Raw genomic sequence first — 25,000 nt, 5'->3', positions numbered from 1 at the left:
GAGATCGGGCGTTTTCAGACTAGTATGGCCGTAGGCACTTGCCGCCTGCCTTTCTGGCTAATTCAAGCCTCTCAGTCCAGCCCCTTCTTCTTTACCGCGGGTTTTCTTTTTTTTTCTCTCTCTCTCTCTCTCTTCTTCTTTCCCTCCTACTCCCTTTCATCCCTCCCCCACCTGGCTCCCTTCCTTCTCAGCCTCCCCCCACAGGCAAACTGCAAGCCCTACTTACGCCTCACCAGCCTCCAGCCTGCACCCTTGCTCCCGTTCAACATTCGTCCTCTCCGCACTGGGGGAAGCGTCAGGCACGCGCTACCATCCGCCTCTTGTGCCTTTGTCCCCGTACCCCTGCACCTTCTTTCTATCCAAATAATCATCCGACGCCCTCTCGAATGCCTCGATTCTACCTGCCTCCGCCACGCTTGCAGGCAGTCACGGCCTTCCGCACCTCAACCGCCCGTTGCGTCCACAAGCTTTTTCTCACCTCGCATTTGCTTCTTTGGCAACTCACTTTCAATCTGTGGGGCCCTCTCGCTCTTGATCCTTTTACCAGCGGGCACAGAGCTTCTTCCCTCTCTACTCTGCCCTGCCTTCAACTTAGGGAAAGCTCGCCCCGAGGCACAAGGGCGGCCCGACGTGCATGCGTCCGCGCCGATCACAGGCCGCCGAGCCCAGCTTCCCGAGCAGGCTCCACTCGAATGGCCCAGCAACGCCGGGGTAGCTGAATGTGCTGGCCGACCGGCCTGGCTACCTTCTCCCTGCCCGCAAACGAGCCGGGGCACGCGGACCACGCGGACAGCAGCAGCAGCAGCAGCAGCAAAAAGATTGCGCCTCCGTTGTGTGGCAGAGTGAATGTGGAGAGTGGTGACGTGAGCAGCCTCTGCTGGCAGCAAAAGCCTACTGCACCTGGTATTCCCAGGCGGTCTCCCATCCAAGTACTAACCAGGCCTGAGTCTGCTTAGCTTCCGAGATCAGATGAGATCGGGCGTTTTCAGACTAGTATGGCCGTAGGCACTTGCCGCCTGCCTTTCTGGCTAATTCAAGCCTCTCAGTCCAGCCCCTTCTTCTTTACCGCGGGTTTTCTTTTTTTTTCTCTCTCTCTCTCTCTCTTCTTCTTTCCCTCCTACTCCCTTTCATCCCTCCCCCACCTGGCTCCCTTCCTTCTCAGCCTCCCCCCACAGGCAAACTGCAAGCCCTACTTACGCCTCACCAGCCTCCAGCCTGCACCCTTGCTCCCGTTCAACATTCGTCCTCTCCGCACTGGGGGAAGCGTCAGGCACGCGCTACCATCCGCCTCTTGTGCCTTTGTCCCCGTACCCCTGCACCTTCTTTCTATCCAAATAATCATCCGACGCCCTCTCGAATGCCTCGATTCTACCTGCCTCCGCCACGCTTGCAGGCAGTCACGGCCTTCCGCACCTCAACCGCCCGTTGCGTCCACAAGCTTTTTCTCACCTCGCATTTGCTTCTTTGGCAACTCACTTTCAATCTGTGGGGCCCTCTCGCTCTTGATCCTTTTACCAGCGGGCACAGAGCTTCTTCCCTCTCTACTCTGCCCTGCCTTCAACTTAGGGAAAGCTCGCCCCGAGGCACAAGGGCGGCCCGACGTGCATGCGTCCGCGCCGATCACAGGCCGCCGAGCCCAGCTTCCCGAGCAGGCTCCACTCGAATGGCCCAGCAACGCCGGGGTAGCTGAATGTGCTGGCCGACCGGCCTGGCTACCTTCTCCCTGCCCGCAAACGAGCCGGGGCACGCGGACCACGCGGACAGCAGCAGCAGCAGCAGCAGCAGCAGCAGCAAAAAGATTGCGCCTCCGTTGTGTGGCAGAGTGAATGTGGAGAGTGGTGACGTGAGCAGCCTCTGCTGGCAGCAAAAGCCTACTGCACCTGGTATTCCCAGGCGGTCTCCCATCCAAGTACTAACCAGGCCTGAGTCTGCTTAGCTTCCGAGATCAGACGAGATCGGGCGTTTTCAGACTAGTATGGCCGTAGGCACTTGCCGCCTGCCTTTCTGGCTAATTCAAGCCTCTCAGTCCAGCCCCTTCTTCTTTACCGTGGGTTTTCTTTTTTTTTCTCTCTCTCTCTCTCTCTCTCTCTCATCTTCTTTCCCTCCTACTCCCTTTCATCCCTCCCCCACCTGGCTCCCTTCCTTCTCAGCCTCCCCCCACAGGCAAACTGCAAGCCCTACTTACGCCTCACCAGCCTCCAGCCTGCACCCTTGCTCCCGTTCAACATTCGTCCTCTCCGCACTGGGGGAAGCGTCAGGCACGCGCTACCATCCGCCTCTTGTGCCTTTGTCCCCGTACCCCTGCACCTTCTTTCTATCCAAATAATCATCCGACGCCCTCTCGAATGCCTCGATTCTACCTGCCTCCGCCACGCTTGCAGGCAGTCACGGCCTTCCGCACCTCAACCGCCCGTTGCGTCCACAAGCTTTTTCTCACCTCGCATTTGCTTCTTTGGCAACTCACTTTCAATCTGTGGGGCCCTCTCGCTCTTGATCCTTTTACCAGCGGGCACAGAGCTTCTTCCCTCTCTACTCTGCCCTGCCTTCAACTTAGGGAAAGCTCGCCCCGAGGCACAAGGGCGGCCCGACGTGCATGCGTCCGCGCCGATCACAGGCCGCCGAGCCCAGCTTCCCGAGCAGGCTCCACTCGAATGGCCCAGCAACGCCGGGGTAGCTGAATGTGCTGGCCGACCGGCCTGGCTACCTTCTCCCTGCCCGCAAACGAGCCGGGGCACGCGGACCACGCGGACAGCAGCAGCAGCAGCAGCAGCAAAAAGATTGCGCCTCCGTTGTGTGGCAGAGTGAATGTGGAGAGTGGTGACGTGAGCAGCCTCTGCTGGCAGCAAAAGCCTACTGCACCTGGTATTCCCAGGCGGTCTCCCATCCAAGTACTAACCAGGCCTGAGTCTGCTTAGCTTCCGAGATCAGATGAGATCGGGCGTTTTCAGACTAGTATGGCCGTAGGCACTTGCCGCCTGCCTTTCTGGCTAATTCAAGCCTCTCAGTCCAGCCCCTTCTTCTTTACCGCGGGTTTTCTTTTTTTTTCTCTCTCTCTCTCTCTCTTCTTCTTTCCCTCCTACTCCCTTTCATCCCTCCCCCACCTGGCTCCCTTCCTTCTCAGCCTCCCCCCACAGGCAAACTGCAAGCCCTACTTACGCCTCACCAGCCTCCAGCCTGCACCCTTGCTCCCGTTCAACATTCGTCCTCTCCGCACTGGGGGAAGCGTCAGGCACGCGCTACCATCCGCCTCTTGTGCCTTTGTCCCCGTACCCCTGCACCTTCTTTCTATCCAAATAATCATCCGACGCCCTCTCGAATGCCTCGATTCTACCTGCCTCCGCCACGCTTGCAGGCAGTCACGGCCTTCCGCACCTCAACCGCCCGTTGCGTCCACAAGCTTTTTCTCACCTCGCATTTGCTTCTTTGGCAACTCACTTTCAATCTGTGGGGCCCTCTCGCTCTTGATCCTTTTACCAGCGGGCACAGAGCTTCTTCCCTCTCTACTCTGCCCTGCCTTCAACTTAGGGAAAGCTCGCCCCGAGGCACAAGGGCGGCCCGACGTGCATGCGTCCGCGCCGATCACAGGCCGCCGAGCCCAGCTTCCCGAGCAGGCTCCACTCGAATGGCCCAGCAACGCCGGGGTAGCTGAATGTGCTGGCCGACCGGCCTGGCTACCTTCTCCCTGCCCGCAAACGAGCCGGGGCACGCGGACCACGCGGACAGCAGCAGCAGCAGCAGCAGCAGCAGCAGCAAAAAGATTGCGCCTCCGTTGTGTGGCAGAGTGAATGTGGAGAGTGGTGACGTGAGCAGCCTCTGCTGGCAGCAAAAGCCTACTGCACCTGGTATTCCCAGGCGGTCTCCCATCCAAGTACTAACCAGGCCTGAGTCTGCTTAGCTTCCGAGATCAGACGAGATCGGGCGTTTTCAGACTAGTATGGCCGTAGGCACTTGCCGCCTGCCTTTCTGGCTAATTCAAGCCTCTCAGTCCAGCCCCTTCTTCTTTACCGCGGGTTTTCTTTTTTTTTCTCTCTCTCTCTCTCTCTTCTTCTTTCCCTCCTACTCCCTTTCATCCCTCCCCCACCTGGCTCCCTTCCTTCTCAGCCTCCCCCCACAGGCAAACTGCAAGCCCTACTTACGCCTCACCAGCCTCCAGCCTGCACCCTTGCTCCCGTTCAACATTCGTCCTCTCCGCACTGGGGGAAGCGTCAGGCACGCGCTACCATCCGCCTCTTGTGCCTTTGTCCCCGTACCCCTGCACCTTCTTTCTATCCAAATAATCATCCGACGCCCTCTCGAATGCCTCGATTCTACCTGCCTCCGCCACGCTTGCAGGCAGTCACGGCCTTCCGCACCTCAACCGCCCGTTGCGTCCACAAGCTTTTTCTCACCTCGCATTTGCTTCTTTGGCAACTCACTTTCAATCTGTGGGGCCCTCTCGCTCTTGATCCTTTTACCAGCGGGCACAGAGCTTCTTCCCTCTCTACTCTGCCCTGCCTTCAACTTAGGGAAAGCTCGCCCCGAGGCACAAGGGCGGCCCGACGTGCATGCGTCCGCGCCGATCACAGGCCGCCGAGCCCAGCTTCCCGAGCAGGCTCCACTCGAATGGCCCAGCAACGCCGGGGTAGCTGAATGTGCTGGCCGACCGGCCTGGCTACCTTCTCCCTGCCCGCAAACGAGCCGGGGCACGCGGACCACGCGGACAGCAGCAGCAGCAGCAGCAGCAAAAAGATTGCGCCTCCGTTGTGTGGCAGAGTGAATGTGGAGAGTGGTGACGTGAGCAGCCTCTGCTGGCAGCAAAAGCCTACTGCACCTGGTATTCCCAGGCGGTCTCCCATCCAAGTACTAACCAGGCCTGAGTCTGCTTAGCTTCCGAGATCAGATGAGATCGGGCGTTTTCAGACTAGTATGGCCGTAGGCACTTGCCGCCTGCCTTTCTGGCTAATTCAAGCCTCTCAGTCCAGCCCCTTCTTCTTTACCGCGGGTTTTCTTTTTTTTTCTCTCTCTCTCTCTCTCTTCTTCTTTCCCTCCTACTCCCTTTCATCCCTCCCCCACCTGGCTCCCTTCCTTCTCAGCCTCCCCCCACAGGCAAACTGCAAGCCCTACTTACGCCTCACCAGCCTCCAGCCTGCACCCTTGCTCCCGTTCAACATTCGTCCTCTCCGCACTGGGGGAAGCGTCAGGCACGCGCTACCATCCGCCTCTTGTGCCTTTGTCCCCGTACCCCTGCACCTTCTTTCTATCCAAATAATCATCCGACGCCCTCTCGAATGCCTCGATTCTACCTGCCTCCGCCACGCTTGCAGGCAGTCACGGCCTTCCGCACCTCAACCGCCCGTTGCGTCCACAAGCTTTTTCTCACCTCGCATTTGCTTCTTTGGCAACTCACTTTCAATCTGTGGGGCCCTCTCGCTCTTGATCCTTTTACCAGCGGGCACAGAGCTTCTTCCCTCTCTACTCTGCCCTGCCTTCAACTTAGGGAAAGCTCGCCCCGAGGCACAAGGGCGGCCCGACGTGCATGCGTCCGCGCCGATCACAGGCCGCCGAGCCCAGCTTCCCGAGCAGGCTCCACTCGAATGGCCCAGCAACGCCGGGGTAGCTGAATGTGCTGGCCGACCGGCCTGGCTACCTTCTCCCTGCCCGCAAACGAGCCGGGGCACGCGGACCACGCGGACAGCAGCAGCAGCAGCAGCAGCAGCAGCAGCAAAAAGATTGCGCCTCCGTTGTGTGGCAGAGTGAATGTGGAGAGTGGTGACGTGAGCAGCCTCTGCTGGCAGCAAAAGCCTACTGCACCTGGTATTCCCAGGCGGTCTCCCATCCAAGTACTAACCAGGCCTGAGTCTGCTTAGCTTCCGAGATCAGACGAGATCGGGCGTTTTCAGACTAGTATGGCCGTAGGCACTTGCCGCCTGCCTTTCTGGCTAATTCAAGCCTCTCAGTCCAGCCCCTTCTTCTTTACCGCGGGTTTTCTTTTTTTTTCTCTCTCTCTCTCTCTCTTCTTTCCCTCCTACTCCCTTTCATCCCTCCCCCACCTGGCTCCCTTCCTTCTCAGCCTCCCCCCACAGGCAAACTGCAAGCCCTACTTACGCCTCACCAGCCTCCAGCCTGCACCCTTGCTCCCGTTCAACATTCGTCCTCTCCGCACTGGGGGAAGCGTCAGGCACGCGCTACCATCCGCCTCTTGTGCCTTTGTCCCCGTACCCCTGCACCTTCTTTCTATCCAAATAATCATCCGACGCCCTCTCGAATGCCTCGATTCTACCTGCCTCCGCCACGCTTGCAGGCAGTCACGGCCTTCCGCACCTCAACCGCCCGTTGCGTCCACAAGCTTTTTCTCACCTCGCATTTGCTTCTTTGGCAACTCACTTTCAATCTGTGGGGCCCTCTCGCTCTTGATCCTTTTACCAGCGGGCACAGAGCTTCTTCCCTCTCTACTCTGCCCTGCCTTCAACTTAGGGAAAGCTCGCCCCGAGGCACAAGGGCGGCCCGACGTGCATGCGTCCGCGCCGATCACAGGCCGCCGAGCCCAGCTTCCCGAGCAGGCTCCACTCGAATGGCCCAGCAACGCCGGGGTAGCTGAATGTGCTGGCCGACCGGCCTGGCTACCTTCTCCCTGCCCGCAAACGAGCCGGGGCACGCGGACCACGCGGACAGCAGCAGCAGCAGCAGCAGCAGCAGCAGCAAAAAGATTGCGCCTCCGTTGTGTGGCAGAGTGAATGTGGAGAGTGGTGACGTGAGCAGCCTCTGCTGGCAGCAAAAGCCTACTGCACCTGGTATTCCCAGGCGGTCTCCCATCCAAGTACTCACCAGGCCTGAGTCTGCTTAGCTTCCGAGATCAGACGAGATCGGGCGTTTTCAGACTAGTATGGCCGTAGGCACTTGCCGCCTGCCTTTCTGGCTAATTCAAGCCTCTCAGTCCAGCCCCTTCTTCTTTACCGCGGGTTTTCTTTTTTTTTCTCTCTCTCTCTCTCTCTTCTTTCCCTCCTACTCCCTTTCATCCCTCCCCCACCTGGCTCCCTTCCTTCTCAGCCTCCCCCCACAGGCAAACTGCAAGCCCTACTTACGCCTCACCAGCCTCCAGCCTGCACCCTTGCTCCCGTTCAACATTCGTCCTCTCCGCACTGGGGGAAGCGTCAGGCACGCGCTACCATCCGCCTCTTGTGCCTTTGTCCCCGTACCCCTGCACCTTCTTTCTATCCAAATAATCATCCGACGCCCTCTCGAATGCCTCGATTCTACCTGCCTCCGCCACGCTTGCAGGCAGTCACGGCCTTCCGCACCTCAACCGCCCGTTGCGTCCACAAGCTTTTTCTCACCTCGCATTTGCTTCTTTGGCAACTCACTTTCAATCTGTGGGGCCCTCTCGCTCTTGATCCTTTTACCAGCGGGCACAGAGCTTCTTCCCTCTCTACTCTGCCCTGCCTTCAACTTAGGGAAAGCTCGCCCCGAGGCACAAGGGCGGCCCGACGTGCATGCGTCCGCGCCGATCACAGGCCGCCGAGCCCAGCTTCCCGAGCAGGCTCCACTCGAATGGCCCAGCAACGCCGGGGTAGCTGAATGTGCTGGCCGACCGGCCTGGCTACCTTCTCCCTGCCCGCAAACGAGCCGGGGCACGCGGACCACGCGGACAGCAGCAGCAGCAGCAGCAGCAGCAGCAAAAAGATTGCGCCTCCGTTGTGTGGCAGAGTGAATGTGGAGAGTGGTGACGTGAGCAGCCTCTGCTGGCAGCAAAAGCCTACTGCACCTGGTATTCCCAGGCGGTCTCCCATCCAAGTACTAACCAGGCCTGAGTCTGCTTAGCTTCCGAGATCAGACGAGATCGGGCGTTTTCAGACTAGTATGGCCGTAGGCACTTGCCGCCTGCCTTTCTGGCTAATTCAAGCCTCTCAGTCCAGCCCCTTCTTCTTTACCGTGGGTTTTCTTTTTTTTTCTCTCTCTCTCTCTCTCTCTCTCTCATCTTCTTTCCCTCCTACTCCCTTTCATCCCTCCCCCACCTGGCTCCCTTCCTTCTCAGCCTCCCCCCACAGGCAAACTGCAAGCCCTACTTACGCCTCACCAGCCTCCAGCCTGCACCCTTGCTCCCGTTCAACATTCGTCCTCTCCGCACTGGGGGAAGCGTCAGGCACGCGCTACCATCCGCCTCTTGTGCCTTTGTCCCCGTACCCCTGCACCTTCTTTCTATCCAAATAATCATCCGACGCCCTCTCGAATGCCTCGATTCTACCTGCCTCCGCCACGCTTGCAGGCAGTCACGGCCTTCCGCACCTCAACCGCCCGTTGCGTCCACAAGCTTTTTCTCACCTCGCATTTGCTTCTTTGGCAACTCACTTTCAATCTGTGGGGCCCTCTCGCTCTTGATCCTTTTACCAGCGGGCACAGAGCTTCTTCCCTCTCTACTCTGCCCTGCCTTCAACTTAGGGAAAGCTCGCCCCGAGGCACAAGGGCGGCCCGACGTGCATGCGTCCGCGCCGATCACAGGCTGCCGAGCCCAGCTTCCCGAGCAGGCTCCACTCGAATGGCCCAGCAACGCCGGGGTAGCTGAATGTGCTGGCCGACCGGCCTGGCTACCTTCTCCCTGCCCGCAAACGAGCCGGGGCACGCGGACCACGCGGACAGCAGCAGCAGCAGCAGCAGCAGCAGCAGCAAAAAGATTGCGCCTCCGTTGTGTGGCAGAGTGAATGTGGAGAGTGGTGACGTGAGCAGCCTCTGCTGGCAGCAAAAGCCTACTGCACCTGGTATTCCCAGGCGGTCTCCCATCCAAGTACTAACCAGGCCTGAGTCTGCTTAGCTTCCGAGATCAGACGAGATCGGGCGTTTTCAGACTAGTATGGCCGTAGGCACTTGCCGCCTGCCTTTCTGGCTAATTCAAGCCTCTCAGTCCAGCCCCTTCTTCTTTACCGTGGGTTTTCTTTTTTTTTCTCTCTCTCTCTCTCTCTTCTTCTTTCCCTCCTACTCCCTTTCATCCCTCCCCCACCTGGCTCCCTTCCTTCTCAGCCTCCCCCCACAGGCAAACTGCAAGCCCTACTTACGCCTCACCAGCCTCCAGCCTGCACCCTTGCTCCCGTTCAACATTCGTCCTCTCCGCACTGGGGGAAGCGTCAGGCACGCGCTACCATCCGCCTCTTGTGCCTTTGTCCCCGTACCCCTGCACCTTCTTTCTATCCAAATAATCATCCGACGCCCTCTCGAATGCCTCGATTCTACCTGCCTCCGCCACGCTTGCAGGCAGTCACGGCCTTCCGCACCTCAACCGCCCGTTGCGTCCACAAGCTTTTTCTCACCTCGCATTTGCTTCTTTGGCAACTCACTTTCAATCTGTGGGGCCCTCTCGCTCTTGATCCTTTTACCAGCGGGCACAGAGCTTCTTCCCTCTCTACTCTGCCCTGCCTTCAACTTAGGGAAAGCTTGCCCCGAGGCACAAGGGCGGCCCGACGTGCATGCGTCCGCGCCGATCACAGGCCGCCGAGCCCAGCTTCCCGAGCAGGCTCCACTCGAATGGCCCAGCAACGCCGGGGTAGCTGAATGTGCTGGCCGACCGGCCTGGCTACCTTCTCCCTGCCCGCAAACGAGCCGGGGCACGCGGACCACGCGGACAGCAGCAGCAGCAGCAGCAGCAGCAGCAAAAAGATTGCGCCTCCGTTGTGTGGCAGAGTGAATGTGGAGAGTGGTGACGTGAGCAGCCTCTGCTGGCAGCAAAAGCCTACTGCACCTGGTATTCCCAGGCGGTCTCCCATCCAAGTACTAACCAGGCCTGAGTCTGCTTAGCTTCCGAGATCAGACGAGATCGGGCGTTTTCAGACTAGTATGGCCGTAGGCACTTGCCGCCTGCCTTTCTGGCTAATTCAAGCCTCTCAGTCCAGCCCCTTCTTCTTTACCGCGGGTTTTCTTTTTTTTTCTCTCTCTCTCTCTCTCTTCTTCTTTCCCTCCTACTCCCTTTCATCCCTCCCCCACCTGGCTCCCTTCCTTCTCAGCCTCCCCCCACAGGCAAACTGCAAGCCCTACTTACGCCTCACCAGCCTCCAGCCTGCACCCTTGCTCCCGTTCAACATTCGTCCTCTCCGCACTGGGGGAAGCGTCAGGCACGCGCTACCATCCGCCTCTTGTGCCTTTGTCCCCGTACCCCTGCACCTTCTTTCTATCCAAATAATCATCCGACGCCCTCTCGAATGCCTCGATTCTACCTGCCTCCGCCACGCTTGCAGGCAGTCACGGCCTTCCGCACCTCAACCGCCCGTTGCGTCCACAAGCTTTTTCTCACCTCGCATTTGCTTCTTTGGCAACTCACTTTCAATCTGTGGGGCCCTCTCGCTCTTGATCCTTTTACCAGCGGGCACAGAGCTTCTTCCCTCTCTACTCTGCCCTGCCTTCAACTTAGGGAAAGCTCGCCCCGAGGCACAAGGGCGGCCCGACGTGCATGCGTCCGCGCCGATCACAGGCCGCCGAGCCCAGCTTCCCGAGCAGGCTCCACTCGAATGGCCCAGCAACGCCGGGGTAGCTGAATGTGCTGGCCGACCGGCCTGGCTACCTTCTCCCTGCCCGCAAACGAGCCGGGGCACGCGGACCACGCGGACAGCAGCAGCAGCAGCAGCAGCAAAAAGATTGCGCCTCCGTTGTGTGGCAGAGTGAATGTGGAGAGTGGTGACGTGAGCAGCCTCTGCTGGCAGCAAAAGCCTACTGCACCTGGTATTCCCAGGCGGTCTCCCATCCAAGTACTAACCAGGCCTGAGTCTGCTTAGCTTCCGAGATCAGATGAGATCGGGCGTTTTCAGACTAGTATGGCCGTAGGCACTTGCCGCCTGCCTTTCTGGCTAATTCAAGCCTCTCAGTCCAGCCCCTTCTTCTTTACCGCGGGTTTTCTTTTTTTTTCTCTCTCTCTCTCTCTCTTCTTCTTTCCCTCCTACTCCCTTTCATCCCTCCCCCACCTGGCTCCCTTCCTTCTCAGCCTCCCCCCACAGGCAAACTGCAAGCCCTACTTACGCCTCACCAGCCTCCAGCCTGCACCCTTGCTCCCGTTCAACATTCGTCCTCTCCGCACTGGGGGAAGCGTCAGGCACGCGCTACCATCCGCCTCTTGTGCCTTTGTCCCCGTACCCCTGCACCTTCTTTCTATCCAAATAATCATCCGACGCCCTCTCGAATGCCTCGATTCTACCTGCCTCCGCCACGCTTGCAGGCAGTCACGGCCTTCCGCACCTCAACCGCCCGTTGCGTCCACAAGCTTTTTCTCACCTCGCATTTGCTTCTTTGGCAACTCACTTTCAATCTGTGGGGCCCTCTCGCTCTTGATCCTTTTACCAGCGGGCACAGAGCTTCTTCCCTCTCTACTCTGCCCTGCCTTCAACTTAGGGAAAGCTCGCCCCGAGGCACAAGGGCGGCCCGACGTGCATGCGTCCGCGCCGATCACAGGCCGCCGAGCCCAGCTTCCCGAGCAGGCTCCACTCGAATGGCCCAGCAACGCCGGGGTAGCTGAATGTGCTGGCCGACCGGCCTGGCTACCTTCTCCCTGCCCGCAAACGAGCCGGGGCACGCGGACCACGCGGACAGCAGCAGCAGCAGCAGCAGCAGCAGCAAAAAGATTGCGCCTCCGTTGTGTGGCAGAGTGAATGTGGAGAGTGGTGACGTGAGCAGCCTCTGCTGGCAGCAAAAGCCTACTGCACCTGGTATTCCCAGGCGGTCTCCCATCCAAGTACTAACCAGGCCTGAGTCTGCTTAGCTTCCGAGATCAGACGAGATCGGGCGTTTTCAGACTAGTATGGCCGTAGGCACTTGCCGCCTGCCTTTCTGGCTAATTCAAGCCTCTCAGTCCAGCCCCTTCTTCTTTACCGCGGGTTTTCTTTTTTTTTCTCTCTCTCTCTCTCTCTTCTTCTTTCCCTCCTACTCCCTTTCATCCCTCCCCCACCTGGCTCCCTTCCTTCTCAGCCTCCCCCCACAGGCAAACTGCAAGCCCTACTTACGCCTCACCAGCCTCCAGCCTGCACCCTTGCTCCCGTTCAACATTCGTCCTCTCCGCACTGGGGGAAGCGTCAGGCACGCGCTACCATCCGCCTCTTGTGCCTTTGTCCCCGTACCCCTGCACCTTCTTTCTATCCAAATAATCATCCGACGCCCTCTCGAATGCCTCGATTCTACCTGCCTCCGCCACGCTTGCAGGCAGTCACGGCCTTCCGCACCTCAACCGCCCGTTGCGTCCACAAGCTTTTTCTCACCTCGCATTTGCTTCTTTGGCAACTCACTTTCAATCTGTGGGGCCCTCTCGCTCTTGATCCTTTTACCAGCGGGCACAGAGCTTCTCCCCTCTCTACTCTGCCCTGCCTTCAACTTAGGGAAAGCTCGCCCCGAGGCACAAGGGCGGCCCGACGTGCATGCGTCCGCGCCGATCACAGGCCGCCGAGCCCAGCTTCCCGAGCAGGCTCCACTCGAATGGCCCAGCAACGCCGGGGTAGCTGAATGTGCTGGCCGACCGGCCTGGCTACCTTCTCCCTGCCCGCAAACGAGCCGGGGCACGCGGACCACGCGGACAGCAGCAGCAGCAGCAGCAGCAAAAAGATTGCGCCTCCGTTGTGTGGCAGAGTGAATGTGGAGAGTGGTGACGTGAGCAGCCTCTGCTGGCAGCAAAAGCCTACTGCACCTGGTATTCCCAGGCGGTCTCCCATCCAAGTACTAACCAGGCCTGAGTCTGCTTAGCTTCCGAGATCAGATGAGATCGGGCGTTTTCAGACTAGTATGGCCGTAGGCACTTGCCGCCTGCCTTTCTGGCTAATTCAAGCCTCTCAGTCCAGCCCCTTCTTCTTTACCGCGGGTTTTCTTTTTTTTTCTCTCTCTCTCTCTCTCTTCTTCTTTCCCTCCTACTCCCTTTCATCCCTCCCCCACCTGGCTCCCTTCCTTCTCAGCCTCCCCCCACAGGCAAACTGCAAGCCCTACTTACGCCTCACCAGCCTCCAGCCTGCACCCTTGCTCCCGTTCAACATTCGTCCTCTCCGCACTGGGGGAAGCGTCAGGCACGCGCTACCATCCGCCTCTTGTGCCTTTGTCCCCGTACCCCTGCACCTTCTTTCTATCCAAATAATCATCCGACGCCCTCTCGAATGCCTCGATTCTACCTGCCTCCGCCACGCTTGCAGGCAGTCACGGCCTTCCGCACCTCAACCGCCCGTTGCGTCCACAAGCTTTTTCTCACCTCGCATTTGCTTCTTTGGCAACTCACTTTCAATCTGTGGGGCCCTCTCGCTCTTGATCCTTTTACCAGCGGGCACAGAGCTTCTTCCCTCTCTACTCTGCCCTGCCTTCAACTTAGGGAAAGCTCGCCCCGAGGCACAAGGGCGGCCCGACGTGCATGCGTCCGCGCCGATCACAGGCCGCCGAGCCCAGCTTCCCGAGCAGGCTCCACTCGAATGGCCCAGCAACGCCGGGGTAGCTGAATGTGCTGGCCGACCGGCCTGGCTACCTTCTCCCTGCCCGCAAACGAGCCGGGGCACGCGGACCACGCGGACAGCAGCAGCAGCAGCAGCAGCAGCAGCAGCAAAAAGATTGCGCCTCCGTTGTGTGGCAGAGTGAATGTGGAGAGTGGTGACGTGAGCAGCCTCTGCTGGCAGCAAAAGCCTACTGCACCTGGTATTCCCAGGCGGTCTCCCATCCAAGTACTAACCAGGCCTGAGTCTGCTTAGCTTCCGAGATCAGACGAGATCGGGCGTTTTCAGACTAGTATGGCCGTAGGCACTTGCCGCCTGCCTTTCTGGCTAATTCAAGCCTCTCAGTCCAGCCCCTTCTTCTTTACCGCGGGTTTTCTTTTTTTTTCTCTCTCTCTCTCTCTCTTCTTCTTTCCCTCCTACTCCCTTTCATCCCTCCCCCACCTGGCTCCCTTCCTTCTCAGCCTCCCCCCACAGGCAAACTGCAAGCCCTACTTACGCCTCACCAGCCTCCAGCCTGCACCCTTGCTCCCGTTCAACATTCGTCCTCTCCGCACTGGGGGAAGCGTCAGGCACGCGCTACCATCCGCCTCTTGTGCCTTTGTCCCCGTACCCCTGCACCTTCTTTCTATCCAAATAATCATCCGACGCCCTCTCGAATGCCTCGATTCTACCTGCCTCCGCCACGCTTGCAGGCAGTCACGGCCTTCCGCACCTCAACCGCCCGTTGCGTCCACAAGCTTTTTCTCACCTCGCATTTGCTTCTTTGGCAACTCACTTTCAATCTGTGGGGCCCTCTCGCTCTTGATCCTTTTACCAGCGGGCACAGAGCTTCTTCCCTCTCTACTCTGCCCTGCCTTCAACTTAGGGAAAGCTCGCCCCGAGGCACAAGGGCGGCCCGACGTGCATGCGTCCGCGCCGATCACAGGCCGCCGAGCCCAGCTTCCCGAGCAGGCTCCACTCGAATGGCCCAGCAACGCCGGGGTAGCTGAATGTGCTGGCCGACCGGCCTGGCTACCTTCTCCCTGCCCGCAAACGAGCCGGGGCACGCGGACCACGCGGACAGCAGCAGCAGCAGCAGCAGCAGCAGCAGCAAAAAGATTGCGCCTCCGTTGTGTGGCAGAGTGAATGTGGAGAGTGGTGACGTGAGCAGCCTCTGCTGGCAGCAAAAGCCTACTGCACCTGGTATTCCCAGGCGGTCTCCCATCCAAGTACTCACCAGGCCTGAGTCTGCTTAGCTTCCGAGATCAGACGAGATCGGGCGTTTTCAGACTAGTATGGCCGTAGGCACTTGCCGCCTGCCTTTCTGGCTAATTCAAGCCTCTCAGTCCAGCCCCTTCTTCTTTACCGCGGGTTTTCTTTTTTTTTCTCTCTCTCTCTCTCTCTTCTTCTTTCCCTCCTACTCCCTTTCATCCCTCCCCCACCTGGCTCCCTTCCTTCTCAGCCTCCCCCCACAGGCAAACTGCAAGCCCTACTTACGCCTCACCAGCCTCCAGCCTGCACCCTTGCTCCCGTTCAACATTCGTCCTCTCCGCACTGGGGGAAGCGTCAGGCACGCGCTACCATCCGCCTCTTGTGCCTTTGTCCCCGTACCCCTGCACCTTCTTTCTATCCAAATAATCATCCGACGCCCTCTCGAATGCCTCGATTCTACCTGCCTCCGCCACGCTTGCAGGCAGTCACGGCCTTCCGCACCTCAACCGCCCGTTGCGTCCACAAGCTTTTTCTCACCTCGCATTTGCTTCTTTGGCAACTCACTTTCAATCTGTGGGGCCCTCTCGCTCTTGATCCTTTTACCAGCGGGCACAGAGCTTCTTCCCTCTCTACTCTGCCCTGCCTTCAACTTAGGGAAAGCTCGCCCCGAGGCACAAGGGCGGCCCGACGTGCATGCGTCCGCGCCGATCACAGGCCGCCGAGCCCAGCTTCCCGAGCAGGCTCCACTCGAATGGCCCAGCAACGCCGGGGTAGCTGAATGTGCTGGCCGACCGGCCTGGCTACCTTCTCCCTGCCCGCAAACGAGCCGGGGCACGCGGACCACGCGGACAGCAGCAGCAGCAGCAGCAGCAGCAGCAGCAAAAAGATTGCGCCTCCGTTGTGTGGCAGAGTGAATGTGGAGAGTGGTGACGTGAGCAGCCTCTGCTGGCAGCAAAAGCCTACTGCACCTGGTATTCCCAGGCGGTCTCCCATCCAAGTACTAACCAGGCCTGAGTCTGCTTAGCTTCCGAGATCAGACGAGATCGGGCGTTTTCAGACTAGTATGGCCGTAGGCACTTGCCGCCTGCCTTTCTGGCTAATTCAAGCCTCTCAGTCCAGCCCCTTCTTCTTTACCGCGGGTTTTCTTTTTTTTTCTCTCTCTCTCTCTCTCTTCTTCTTTCCCTCCTACTCCCTTTCATCCCTCCCCCACCTGGCTCCCTTCCTTCTCAGCCTCCCCCCACAGGCAAACTGCAAGCCCTACTTACGCCTCACCAGCCTCCAGCCTGCACCCTTGCTCCCGTTCAACATTCGTCCTCTCCGCACTGGGGGAAGCGTCAGGCACGCGCTACCATCCGCCTCTTGTGCCTTTGTCCCCGTACCCCTGCACCTTCTTTCTATCCAAATAATCATCCGACGCCCTCTCGAATGCCTCGATTCTACCTGCCTCCGCCACGCTTGCAGGCAGTCACGGCCTTCCGCACCTCAACCGCCCGTTGCGTCCACAAGCTTTTTCTCACCTCGCATTTGCTTCTTTGGCAACTCACTTTCAATCTGTGGGGCCCTCTCGCTCTTGATCCTTTTACCAGCGGGCACAGAGCTTCTTCCCTCTCTACTCTGCCCTGCCTTCAACTTAGGGAAAGCTCGCCCCGAGGCACAAGGGCGGCCCGACGTGCATGCGTCCGCGCCGATCACAGGCCGCCGAGCCCAGCTTCCCGAGCAGGCTCCACTCGAATGGCCCAGCAACGCCGGGGTAGCTGAATGTGCTGGCCGACCGGCCTGGCTACCTTCTCCCTGCCCGCAAACGAGCCGGGGCACGCGGACCACGCGGACAGCAGCAGCAGCAGCAGCAGCAGCAGCAAAAAGATTGCGCCTCCGTTGTGTGGCAGAGTGAATGTGGAGAGTGGTGACGTGAGCAGCCTCTGCTGGCAGCAAAAGCCTACTGCACCTGGTATTCCCAGGCGGTCTCCCATCCAAGTACTAACCAGGCCTGAGTCTGCTTAGCTTCCGAGATCAGACGAGATCGGGCGTTTTCAGACTAGTATGGCCGTAGGCACTTGCCGCCTGCCTTTCTGGCTAATTCAAGCCTCTCAGTCCAGCCCCTTCTTCTTTACCGCGGGTTTTCTTTTTTTTTCTCTCTCTCTCTCTCTCTTCTTCTTTCCCTCCTACTCCCTTTCATCCCTCCCCCACCTGGCTCCCTTCCTTCTCAGCCTCCCCCCACAGGCAAACTGCAAGCCCTACTTACGCCTCACCAGCCTCCAGCCTGCACCCTTGCTCCCGTTCAACATTCGTCCTCTCCGCACTGGGGGAAGCGTCAGGCACGCGCTACCATCCGCCTCTTGTGCCTTTGTCCCCGTACCCCTGCACCTTCTTTCTATCCAAATAATCATCCGACGCCCTCTCGAATGCCTCGATTCTACCTGCCTCCGCCACGCTTGCAGGCAGTCACGGCCTTCCGCACCTCAACCGCCCGTTGCGTCCACAAGCTTTTTCTCACCTCGCATTTGCTTCTTTGGCAACTCACTTTCAATCTGTGGGGCCCTCTCGCTCTTGATCCTTTTACCAGCGGGCACAGAGCTTCTTCCCTCTCTACTCTGCCCTGCCTTCAACTTAGGGAAAGCTCGCCCCGAGGCACAAGGGCGGCCCGACGTGCATGCGTCCGCGCCGATCACAGGCCGCCGAGCCCAGCTTCCCGAGCAGGCTCCACTCGAATGGCCCAGCAACGCCGGGGTAGCTGAATGTGCTGGCCGACCGGCCTGGCTACCTTCTCCCTGCCCGCAAACGAGCCGGGGCATGCGGACCACGCGGACAGCAGCAGCAGCAGCAGCAGCAAAAAGATTGCGCCTCCGTTGTGTGGCAGAGTGAATGTGGAGAGTGGTGACGTGAGCAGCCTCTGCTGGCAGCAAAAGCCTACTGCACCTGGTATTCCCAGGCGGTCTCCCATCCAAGTACTCACCAGGCCTGAGTCTGCTTAGCTTCCGAGATCAGACGAGATCGGGCGTTTTCAGACTAGTATGGCCGTAGGCACTTGCCGCCTGCCTTTCTGGCTAATTCAAGCCTCTCAGTCCAGCCCCTTCTTCTTTACCGCGGGTTTTCTTTTTTTTTCTCTCTCTCTCTCTCTCTTCTTCTTTCCCTCCTACTCCCTTTCATCCCTCCCCCACCTGGCTCCCTTCCTTCTCAGCCTCCCCCCACAGGCAAACTGCAAGCCCTACTTACGCCTCACCAGCCTCCAGCCTGCACCCTTGCTCCCGTTCAACATTCGTCCTCTCCGCACTGGGGGAAGCGTCAGGCACGCGCTACCATCCGCCTCTTGTGCCTTTGTCCCCGTACCCCTGCACCTTCTTTCTATCCAAATAATCATCCGACGCCCTCTCGAATGCCTCGATTCTACCTGCCTCCGCCACGCTTGCAGGCAGTCACGGCCTTCCGCACCTCAACCGCCCGTTGCGTCCACAAGCTTTTTCTCACCTCGCATTTGCTTCTTTGGCAACTCACTTTCAATCTGTGGGGCCCTCTCGCTCTTGATCCTTTTACCAGCGGGCACAGAGCTTCTTCCCTCTCTACTCTGCCCTGCCTTCAACTTAGGGAAAGCTCGCCCCGAGGCACAAGGGCGGCCCGACGTGCATGCGTCCGCGCCGATCACAGGCCGCCGAGCCCAGCTTCCCGAGCAGGCTCCACTCGAATGGCCCAGCAACGCCGGGGTAGCTGAATGTGCTGGCCGACCGGCCTGGCTACCTTCTCCCTGCCCGCAAACGAGCCGGGGCATGCGGACCACGCGGACAGCAGCAGCAGCAGCAGCAGCAGCAGCAAAAAGATTGCGCCTCCGTTGTGTGGCAGAGTGAATGTGGAGAGTGGTGACGTGAGCAGCCTCTGCTGGCAGCAAAAGCCTACTGCACCTGGTATTCCCAGGCGGTCTCCCATCCAAGTACTAACCAGGCCTGAGTCTGCTTAGCTTCCGAGATCAGACGAGATCGGGCGTTTTCAGACTAGTATGGCCGTAGGCACTTGCCGCCTGCCTTTCTGGCTAATTCAAGCCTCTCAGTCCAGCCCCTTCTTCTTTACCGCGGGTTTTCTTTTTTTTTCTCTCTCTCTCTCTCTCTTCTTCTTTCCCTCCTACTCCCTTTCATCCCTCCCCCACCTGGCTCCCTTCCTTCTCAGCCTCCCCCCACAGGCAAACTGCAAGCCCTACTTACGCCTCACCAGCCTCCAGCCTGCACCCTTGCTCCCGTTCAACATTCGTCCTCTCCGCACTGGGGGAAGCGTCAGGCACGCGCTACCATCCGCCTCTTGTGCCTTTGTCCCCGTACCCCTGCACCTTCTTTCTATCCAAATAATCATCCGACGCCCTCTCGAATGCCTCGATTCTACCTGCCTCCGCCACGCTTGCAGGCAGTCACGGCCTTCCGCACCTCAACCGCCCGTTGCGTCCACAAGCTTTTTCTCACCTCGCATTTGCTTCTTTGGCAACTCACTTTCAATCTGTGGGGCCCTCTCGCTCTTGATCCTTTTACCAGCGGGCACAGAGCTTCTTCCCTCTCTACTCTGCCCTGCCTTCAACTTAGGGAAAGCTCGCCCCGAGGCACAAGGGCGGCCCGACGTGCATGCGTCCGCGCCGATCACAGGCCGCCGAGCCCAGCTTCCCGAGCAGGCTCCACTCGAATGGCCCAGCAACGCCGGGGTAGCTGAATGTGCTGGCCGACCGGCCTGGCTACCTTCTCCCTGCCCGCAAACGAGCCGGGGCACGCGGACCACGCGGACAGCAGCAGCAGCAGCAGCAGCAGCAGCAAAAAGATTGCGCCTCCGTTGTGTGGCAGAGTGAATGTGGAGAGTGGTGACGTGAGCAGCCTCTGCTGGCAGCAAAAGCCTACTGCACCTGGTATTCCCAGGCGGTCTCCCATCCAAGTACTAACCAGGCCTGAGTCTGCTTAGCTTCCGAGATCAGACGAGATCGGGCGTTTTCAGACTAGTATGGCCGTAGGCACTTGCCGCCTGCCTTTCTGGCTAATTCAAGCCTCTCAGTCCAGCCCCTTCTTCTTTACCGCGGGTTTTCTTTTTTTTTCTCTCTCTCTCTCTCTCTTCTTCTTTCCCTCCTACTCCCTTTCATCCCTCCCCCACCTGGCTCCCTTCCTTCTCAGCCTCCCCCCACAGGCAAACTGCAAGCCCTACTTACGCCTCACCAGCCTCCAGCCTGCACCCTTGCTCCCGTTCAACATTCGTCCTCTCCGCACTGGGGGAAGCGTCAGGCACGCGCTACCATCCGCCTCTTGTGCCTTTGTCCCCGTACCCCTGCACCTTCTTTCTATCCAAATAATCATCCGACGCCCTCTCGAATGCCTCGATTCTACCTGCCTCCGCCACGCTTGCAGGCAGTCACGGCCTTCCGCACCTCAACCGCCCGTTGCGTCCACAAGCTTTTTCTCACCTCGCATTTGCTTCTTTGGCAACTCACTTTCAATCTGTGGGGCCCTCTCGCTCTTGATCCTTTTACCAGCGGGCACAGAGCTTCTTCCCTCTCTACTCTGCCCTGCCTTCAACTTAGGGAAAGCTCGCCCCGAGGCACAAGGGCGGCCCGACGTGCATGCGTCCGCGCCGATCACAGGCCGCCGAGCCCAGCTTCCCGAGCAGGCTCCACTCGAATGGCCCAGCAACGCCGGGGTAGCTGAATGTGCTGGCCGACCGGCCTGGCTACCTTCTCCCTGCCCGCAAACGAGCCGGGGCACGCGGACCACGCGGACAGCAGCAGCAGCAGCAGCAGCAGCAGCAGCAAAAAGATTGCGCCTCCGTTGTGTGGCAGAGTGAATGTGGAGAGTGGTGACGTGAGCAGCCTCTGCTGGCAGCAAAAGCCTACTGCACCTGGTATTCCCAGGCGGTCTCCCATCCAAGTACTAACCAGGCCTGAGTCTGCTTAGCTTCCGAGATCAGACGAGATCGGGCGTTTTCAGACTAGTATGGCCGTAGGCACTTGCTGCCTGCCTTTCTGGCTAATTCAAGCCTCTCAGTCCAGCCCCTTCTTCTTTACCGCGGGTTTTCTTTTTTTTTCTCTCTCTCTCTCTCTCTTCTTCTTTCCCTCCTACTCCCTTTCATCCCTCCCCCACCTGGCTCCCTTCCTTCTCAGCCTCCCCCCACAGGCAAACTGCAAGCCCTACTTACGCCTCACCAGCCTCCAGCCTGCACCCTTGCTCCCGTTCAACATTCGTCCTCTCCGCACTGGGGGAAGCGTCAGGCACGCGCTACCATCCGCCTCTTGTGCCTTTGTCCCCGTACCCCTGCACCTTCTTTCTATCCAAATAATCATCCGACGCCCTCTCGAATGCCTCGATTCTACCTGCCTCCGCCACGCTTGCAGGCAGTCACGGCCTTCCGCACCTCAACCGCCCGTTGCGTCCACAAGCTTTTTCTCACCTCGCATTTGCTTCTTTGGCAACTCACTTTCAATCTGTGGGGCCCTCTCGCTCTTGATCCTTTTACCAGCGGGCACAGAGCTTCTTCCCTCTCTACTCTGCCCTGCCTTCAACTTAGGGAAAGCTCGCCCCGAGGCACAAGGGCGGCCCGACGTGCATGCGTCCGCGCCGATCACAGGCCGCCGAGCCCAGCTTCCCGAGCAGGCTCCACTCGAATGGCCCAGCAACGCCGGGGTAGCTGAATGTGCTGGCCGACCGGCCTGGCTACCTTCTCCCTGCCCGCAAACGAGCCGGGGCACGCGGACCACGCGGACAGCAGCAGCAGCAGCAGCAGCAGCAGCAGCAAAAAGATTGCGCCTCCGTTGTGTGGCAGAGTGAATGTGGAGAGTGGTGACGTGAGCAGCCTCTGCTGGCAGCAAAAGCCTACTGCACCTGGTATTCCCAGGCGGTCTCCCATCCAAGTACTAACCAGGCCTGAGTCTGCTTAGCTTCCGAGATCAGACGAGATCGGGCGTTTTCAGACTAGTATGGCCGTAGGCACTTGCCGCCTGCCTTTCTGGCTAATTCAAGCCTCTCAGTCCAGCCCCTTCTTCTTTACCGCGGGTTTTCTTTTTTTTTCTCTCTCTCTCTCTCTCTCTTCTTCTTTCCCTCCTACTCCCTTTCATCCCTCCCCCACCTGGCTCCCTTCCTTCTCAGCCTCCCCCCACAGGCAAACTGCAAGCCCTACTTACGCCTCACCAGCCTCCAGCCTGCACCCTTGCTCCCGTTCAACATTCGTCCTCTCCGCACTGGGGGAAGCGTCAGGCACGCGCTACCATCCGCCTCTTGTGCCTTTGTCCCCGTACCCCTGCACCTTCTTTCTATCCAAATAATCATCCGACGCCCTCTCGAATGCCTCGATTCTACCTGCCTCCGCCACGCTTGCAGGCAGTCACGGCCTTCCGCACCTCAACCGCCCGTTGCGTCCACAAGCTTTTTCTCACCTCGCATTTGCTTCTTTGGCAACTCACTTTCAATCTGTGGGGCCCTCTCGCTCTTGATCCTTTTACCAGCGGGCACAGAGCTTCTTCCCTCTCTACTCTGCCCTGCCTTCAACTTAGGGAAAGCTCGCCCTGAGGCACAAGGGCGGCCCGACTTGCATGCGTCCGCGCCGATCACAGGCCGCCGAGCCCAGCTTCCCGAGCAGGCTCCACTCGAATGGCCCAGCAACGCCGGGGTAGCTGAATGTGCTGGCCGACCGGCCTGGCTACCTTCTCCCTGCCCGCAAACGAGCCGGGGCACGCGGACCACGCGGACAGCAGCAGCAGCAGCAGCAGCAGCAGCAAAAAGATTGCGCCTCCGTTGTGTGGCAGAGTGAATGTGGAGAGTGGTGACGTGAGCAGCCTCTGCTGGCAGCAAAAGCCTACTGCACCTGGTATTCCCAGGCGGTCTCCCATCCAAGTACTAACCAGGCCTGAGTCGCTTCCGAGATCAGACGAGATCGGGCGTTTTCAGACTAGTATGGCCGTAGGCACTTGCCGCCTGCCTTTCTGGCTAATTCAAGCCTCTCAGTCCAGCCCCTTCTTCTTTACCGCGGGTTTTCTTTTTTTTTCTCTCTCTCTCTCTCTCTTCTTCTTTCCCTCCTACTCCCTTTCATCCCTCCCCCACCTGGCTCCCTTCCTTCTCAGCCTCCCCCCACAGGCAAACTGCAAGCCCTACTTACGCCTCACCAGCCTCCAGCCTGCACCCTTGCTCCCGTTCAACATTCGTCCTCTCCGCACTGGGGGAAGCGTCAGGCACGCGCTACCATCCGCCTCTTGTGCCTTTGTCCCCGTACCCCTGCACCTTCTTTCTATCCAAATAATCATCCGACGCCCTCTCGAATGCCTCGATTCTACCTGCCTCCGCCACGCTTGCAGGCAGTCACGGCCTTCCGCACCTCAACCGCCCGTTGCGTCCACAAGCTTTTTCTCACCTCGCATTTGCTTCTTTGGCAACTCACTTTCAATCTGTGGGGCCCTCTCGCTCTTGATCCTTTTACCAGCGGGCACAGAGCTTCTTCCCTCTCTACTCTGCCCTGCCTTCAACTTAGGGAAAGCTCGCCCCGAGGCACAAGGGCGGCCCGACGTGCATGCGTCCGCGCCGATCACAGGCCGCCGAGCCCAGCTTCCCGAGCAGGCTCCACTCGAATGGCCCAGCAACGCCGGGGTAGCTGAATGTGCTGGCCGACCGGCCTGGCTACCTTCTCCCTGCCCGCAAACGAGCCGGGGCACGCGGACCACGCGGACAGCAGCAGCAGCAGCAGCAGCAGCAGCAGCAAAAAGATTGCGCCTCCGTTGTGTGGCAGAGTGAATGTGGAGAGTGGTGACGTGAGCAGCCTCTGCTGGCAGCAAAAGCCTACTGCACCTGGTATTCCCAGGCGGTCTCCCATCCAAGTACTAACCAGGCCTGAGTCTGCTTAGCTTCCGAGATCAGACGAGATCGGGCGTTTTCAGACTAGTATGGCCGTAGGCACTTGCCGCCTGCCTTTCTGGCTAATTCAAGCCTCTCAGTCCAGCCCCTTCTTCTTTACCGCGGGTTTTCTTTTTTTTTCTCTCTCTCTCTCTCTCTTCTTCTTTCCCTCCTACTCCCTTTCATCCCTCCCCCACCTGGCTCCCTTCCTTCTCAGCCTCCCCCCACAGGCAAACTGCAAGCCCTACTTACGCCTCACCAGCCTCCAGCCTGCACCCTTGCTCCCGTTCAACATTCGTCCTCTCCGCACTGGGGGAAGCGTCAGGCACGCGCTACCATCCGCCTCTTGTGCCTTTGTCCCCGTACCCCTGCACCTTCTTTCTATCCAAATAATCATCCGACGCCCTCTCGAATGCCTCGATTCTACCTGCCTCCGCCACGCTTGCAGGCAGTCACGGCCTTCCGCACCTCAACCGCCCGTTGCGTCCACAAGCTTTTTCTCACCTCGCATTTGCTTCTTTGGCAACTCACTTTCAATCTGTGGGGCCCTCTCGCTCTTGATCCTTTTACCAGCGGGCACAGAGCTTCTTCCCTCTCTACTCTGCCCTGCCTTCAACTTAGGGAAAGCTCGCCCCGAGGCACAAGGGCGGCCCGACGTGCATGCGTCCGCGCCGATCACAGGCCGCCGAGCCCAGCTTCCCGAGCAGGCTCCACTCGAATGGCCCAGCAACGCCGGGGTAGCTGAATGTGCTGGCCGACCGGCCTGGCTACCTTCTCCCTGCCCGCAAACGAGCCGGGGCACGCGGACCACGCGGACAGCAGCAGCAGCAGCAGCAAAAAGATTGCGCCTCCGTTGTGTGGCAGAGTGAATGTGGAGAGTGGTGACGTGAGCAGCCTCTGCTGGCAGCAAAAGCCTACTGCACCTGGTATTCCCAGGCGGTCTCCCATCCAAGTACTAACCAGGCCTGAGTCTGCTTAGCTTCCGAGATCAGACGAGATCGGGCGTTTTCAGACTAGTATGGCCGTAGGCACTTGCCGCCTGCCTTTCTGGCTAATTCAAGCCTCTCAGTCCAGCCCCTTCTTCTTTACCGCGGGTTTTCTTTTTTTTTCTCTCTCTCTCTCTCTCTTCTTCTTTCCCTCCTACTCCCTTTCATCCCTCCCCCACCTGGCTCCCTTCCTTCTCAGCCTCCCCCCACAGGCAAACTGCAAGCCCTACTTACGCCTCACCAGCCTCCAGCCTGCACCCTTGCTCCCGTTCAACATTCGTCCTCTCCGCACTGGGGGAAGCGTCAGGCACGCGCTACCATCCGCCTCTTGTGCCTTTGTCCCCGTACCCCTGCACCTTCTTTCTATCCAAATAATCATCCGACGCCCTCTCGAATGCCTCGATTCTACCTGCCTCCGCCACGCTTGCAGGCAGTCACGGCCTTCCGCACCTCAACCGCCCGTTGCGTCCACAAGCTTTTTCTCACCTCGCATTTGCTTCTTTGGCAACTCACTTTCAATCTGTGGGGCCCTCTCGCTCTTGATCCTTTTACCAGCGGGCACAGAGCTTCTTCCCTCTCTACTCTGCCC

The 25,000-nt window shown here is 59.2% G+C and overlaps 25 non-coding genes and 1 pseudogene across 25 annotated transcripts in view; all 26 read right to left on the bottom strand.

Moving 5' to 3' along the window:
- Window positions 1–36, bottom strand: part of LOC144675479 (5S ribosomal RNA) — a 119-nt gene extending 83 nt beyond the window's left edge. Inside the window, exon 1 of the ribosomal RNA XR_013575017.1 lies at window positions 1–36. This exon is cut by the window's left edge and continues 83 nt beyond it. This is a non-coding gene — a ribosomal RNA (5S ribosomal RNA).
- Window positions 37–888: 852 nt separating this feature from the next.
- Window positions 889–1,007, bottom strand: LOC144675420 (5S ribosomal RNA). Its single transcript, XR_013574959.1, has one exon. It is a non-coding gene; the product is annotated as a 5S ribosomal RNA (ribosomal RNA).
- An 861-nt stretch (window positions 1,008–1,868) lies between these two features.
- LOC144675478 (5S ribosomal RNA) lies at window positions 1,869–1,987 on the bottom strand. Its single transcript, XR_013575016.1, has one exon. It is a non-coding gene; the product is annotated as a 5S ribosomal RNA (ribosomal RNA).
- Window positions 1,988–2,847: 860 nt separating this feature from the next.
- Window positions 2,848–2,966, bottom strand: LOC144675541 (5S ribosomal RNA). Its single transcript, XR_013575073.1, has one exon. It is a non-coding gene; the product is annotated as a 5S ribosomal RNA (ribosomal RNA).
- An 861-nt stretch (window positions 2,967–3,827) lies between these two features.
- LOC144675476 (5S ribosomal RNA) lies at window positions 3,828–3,946 on the bottom strand. The gene has a single exon (XR_013575014.1). It is a non-coding gene; the product is annotated as a 5S ribosomal RNA (ribosomal RNA).
- An 852-nt stretch (window positions 3,947–4,798) lies between these two features.
- LOC144675530 (5S ribosomal RNA) lies at window positions 4,799–4,917 on the bottom strand. The gene has a single exon (XR_013575062.1). It is a non-coding gene; the product is annotated as a 5S ribosomal RNA (ribosomal RNA).
- Window positions 4,918–5,778: 861 nt separating this feature from the next.
- Window positions 5,779–5,897, bottom strand: LOC144675475 (5S ribosomal RNA). The gene has a single exon (XR_013575013.1). It is a non-coding gene; the product is annotated as a 5S ribosomal RNA (ribosomal RNA).
- Window positions 5,898–6,755: 858 nt separating this feature from the next.
- Window positions 6,756–6,874, bottom strand: LOC144675496 (5S ribosomal RNA). The gene has a single exon (XR_013575033.1). It is a non-coding gene; the product is annotated as a 5S ribosomal RNA (ribosomal RNA).
- An 855-nt stretch (window positions 6,875–7,729) lies between these two features.
- On the bottom strand, window positions 7,730–7,848 carry LOC144675474 (5S ribosomal RNA). The gene has a single exon (XR_013575012.1). It is a non-coding gene; the product is annotated as a 5S ribosomal RNA (ribosomal RNA).
- An 869-nt stretch (window positions 7,849–8,717) lies between these two features.
- Window positions 8,718–8,836, bottom strand: LOC144675473 (5S ribosomal RNA). The gene has a single exon (XR_013575011.1). It is a non-coding gene; the product is annotated as a 5S ribosomal RNA (ribosomal RNA).
- An 858-nt stretch (window positions 8,837–9,694) lies between these two features.
- On the bottom strand, window positions 9,695–9,813 carry LOC144675472 (5S ribosomal RNA). Its single transcript, XR_013575010.1, has one exon. It is a non-coding gene; the product is annotated as a 5S ribosomal RNA (ribosomal RNA).
- An 852-nt stretch (window positions 9,814–10,665) lies between these two features.
- On the bottom strand, window positions 10,666–10,784 carry LOC144675518 (5S ribosomal RNA). The gene has a single exon (XR_013575051.1). It is a non-coding gene; the product is annotated as a 5S ribosomal RNA (ribosomal RNA).
- An 858-nt stretch (window positions 10,785–11,642) lies between these two features.
- Window positions 11,643–11,761, bottom strand: LOC144675471 (5S ribosomal RNA). The gene has a single exon (XR_013575009.1). It is a non-coding gene; the product is annotated as a 5S ribosomal RNA (ribosomal RNA).
- An 852-nt stretch (window positions 11,762–12,613) lies between these two features.
- On the bottom strand, window positions 12,614–12,732 carry LOC144675507 (5S ribosomal RNA). Its single transcript, XR_013575040.1, has one exon. It is a non-coding gene; the product is annotated as a 5S ribosomal RNA (ribosomal RNA).
- Window positions 12,733–13,593: 861 nt separating this feature from the next.
- LOC144675470 (5S ribosomal RNA) lies at window positions 13,594–13,712 on the bottom strand. Its single transcript, XR_013575008.1, has one exon. It is a non-coding gene; the product is annotated as a 5S ribosomal RNA (ribosomal RNA).
- An 861-nt stretch (window positions 13,713–14,573) lies between these two features.
- Window positions 14,574–14,692, bottom strand: LOC144675495 (5S ribosomal RNA). Its single transcript, XR_013575032.1, has one exon. It is a non-coding gene; the product is annotated as a 5S ribosomal RNA (ribosomal RNA).
- Window positions 14,693–15,553: 861 nt separating this feature from the next.
- On the bottom strand, window positions 15,554–15,672 carry LOC144675469 (5S ribosomal RNA). The gene has a single exon (XR_013575007.1). It is a non-coding gene; the product is annotated as a 5S ribosomal RNA (ribosomal RNA).
- Window positions 15,673–16,530: 858 nt separating this feature from the next.
- Window positions 16,531–16,649, bottom strand: LOC144675468 (5S ribosomal RNA). Its single transcript, XR_013575006.1, has one exon. It is a non-coding gene; the product is annotated as a 5S ribosomal RNA (ribosomal RNA).
- Window positions 16,650–17,501: 852 nt separating this feature from the next.
- LOC144675494 (5S ribosomal RNA) lies at window positions 17,502–17,620 on the bottom strand. The gene has a single exon (XR_013575031.1). It is a non-coding gene; the product is annotated as a 5S ribosomal RNA (ribosomal RNA).
- Window positions 17,621–18,478: 858 nt separating this feature from the next.
- On the bottom strand, window positions 18,479–18,597 carry LOC144675467 (5S ribosomal RNA). Its single transcript, XR_013575005.1, has one exon. It is a non-coding gene; the product is annotated as a 5S ribosomal RNA (ribosomal RNA).
- An 858-nt stretch (window positions 18,598–19,455) lies between these two features.
- On the bottom strand, window positions 19,456–19,574 carry LOC144675465 (5S ribosomal RNA). Its single transcript, XR_013575003.1, has one exon. It is a non-coding gene; the product is annotated as a 5S ribosomal RNA (ribosomal RNA).
- An 861-nt stretch (window positions 19,575–20,435) lies between these two features.
- On the bottom strand, window positions 20,436–20,554 carry LOC144675464 (5S ribosomal RNA). Its single transcript, XR_013575001.1, has one exon. It is a non-coding gene; the product is annotated as a 5S ribosomal RNA (ribosomal RNA).
- Window positions 20,555–21,415: 861 nt separating this feature from the next.
- LOC144675463 (5S ribosomal RNA) lies at window positions 21,416–21,534 on the bottom strand. Its single transcript, XR_013575000.1, has one exon. It is a non-coding gene; the product is annotated as a 5S ribosomal RNA (ribosomal RNA).
- An 860-nt stretch (window positions 21,535–22,394) lies between these two features.
- LOC144675503 (5S ribosomal RNA) lies at window positions 22,395–22,507 on the bottom strand (annotated as a pseudogene).
- An 861-nt stretch (window positions 22,508–23,368) lies between these two features.
- Window positions 23,369–23,487, bottom strand: LOC144675462 (5S ribosomal RNA). Its single transcript, XR_013574999.1, has one exon. It is a non-coding gene; the product is annotated as a 5S ribosomal RNA (ribosomal RNA).
- Window positions 23,488–24,336: 849 nt separating this feature from the next.
- Window positions 24,337–24,455, bottom strand: LOC144675461 (5S ribosomal RNA). The gene has a single exon (XR_013574998.1). It is a non-coding gene; the product is annotated as a 5S ribosomal RNA (ribosomal RNA).
- Window positions 24,456–25,000: the final 545 nt, after the last annotated feature.

Source organism: Cetorhinus maximus, unplaced genomic scaffold (genome assembly GCF_964194155.1).
Source record: "Cetorhinus maximus unplaced genomic scaffold, sCetMax3.hap1.1 HAP1_SCAFFOLD_997, whole genome shotgun sequence".
In the NCBI taxonomy this organism is placed as follows: Eukaryota; Metazoa; Chordata; class Chondrichthyes; order Lamniformes; family Cetorhinidae; genus Cetorhinus; species Cetorhinus maximus.
This window is presented reverse-complemented; position numbering and strand designations above follow the sequence as displayed.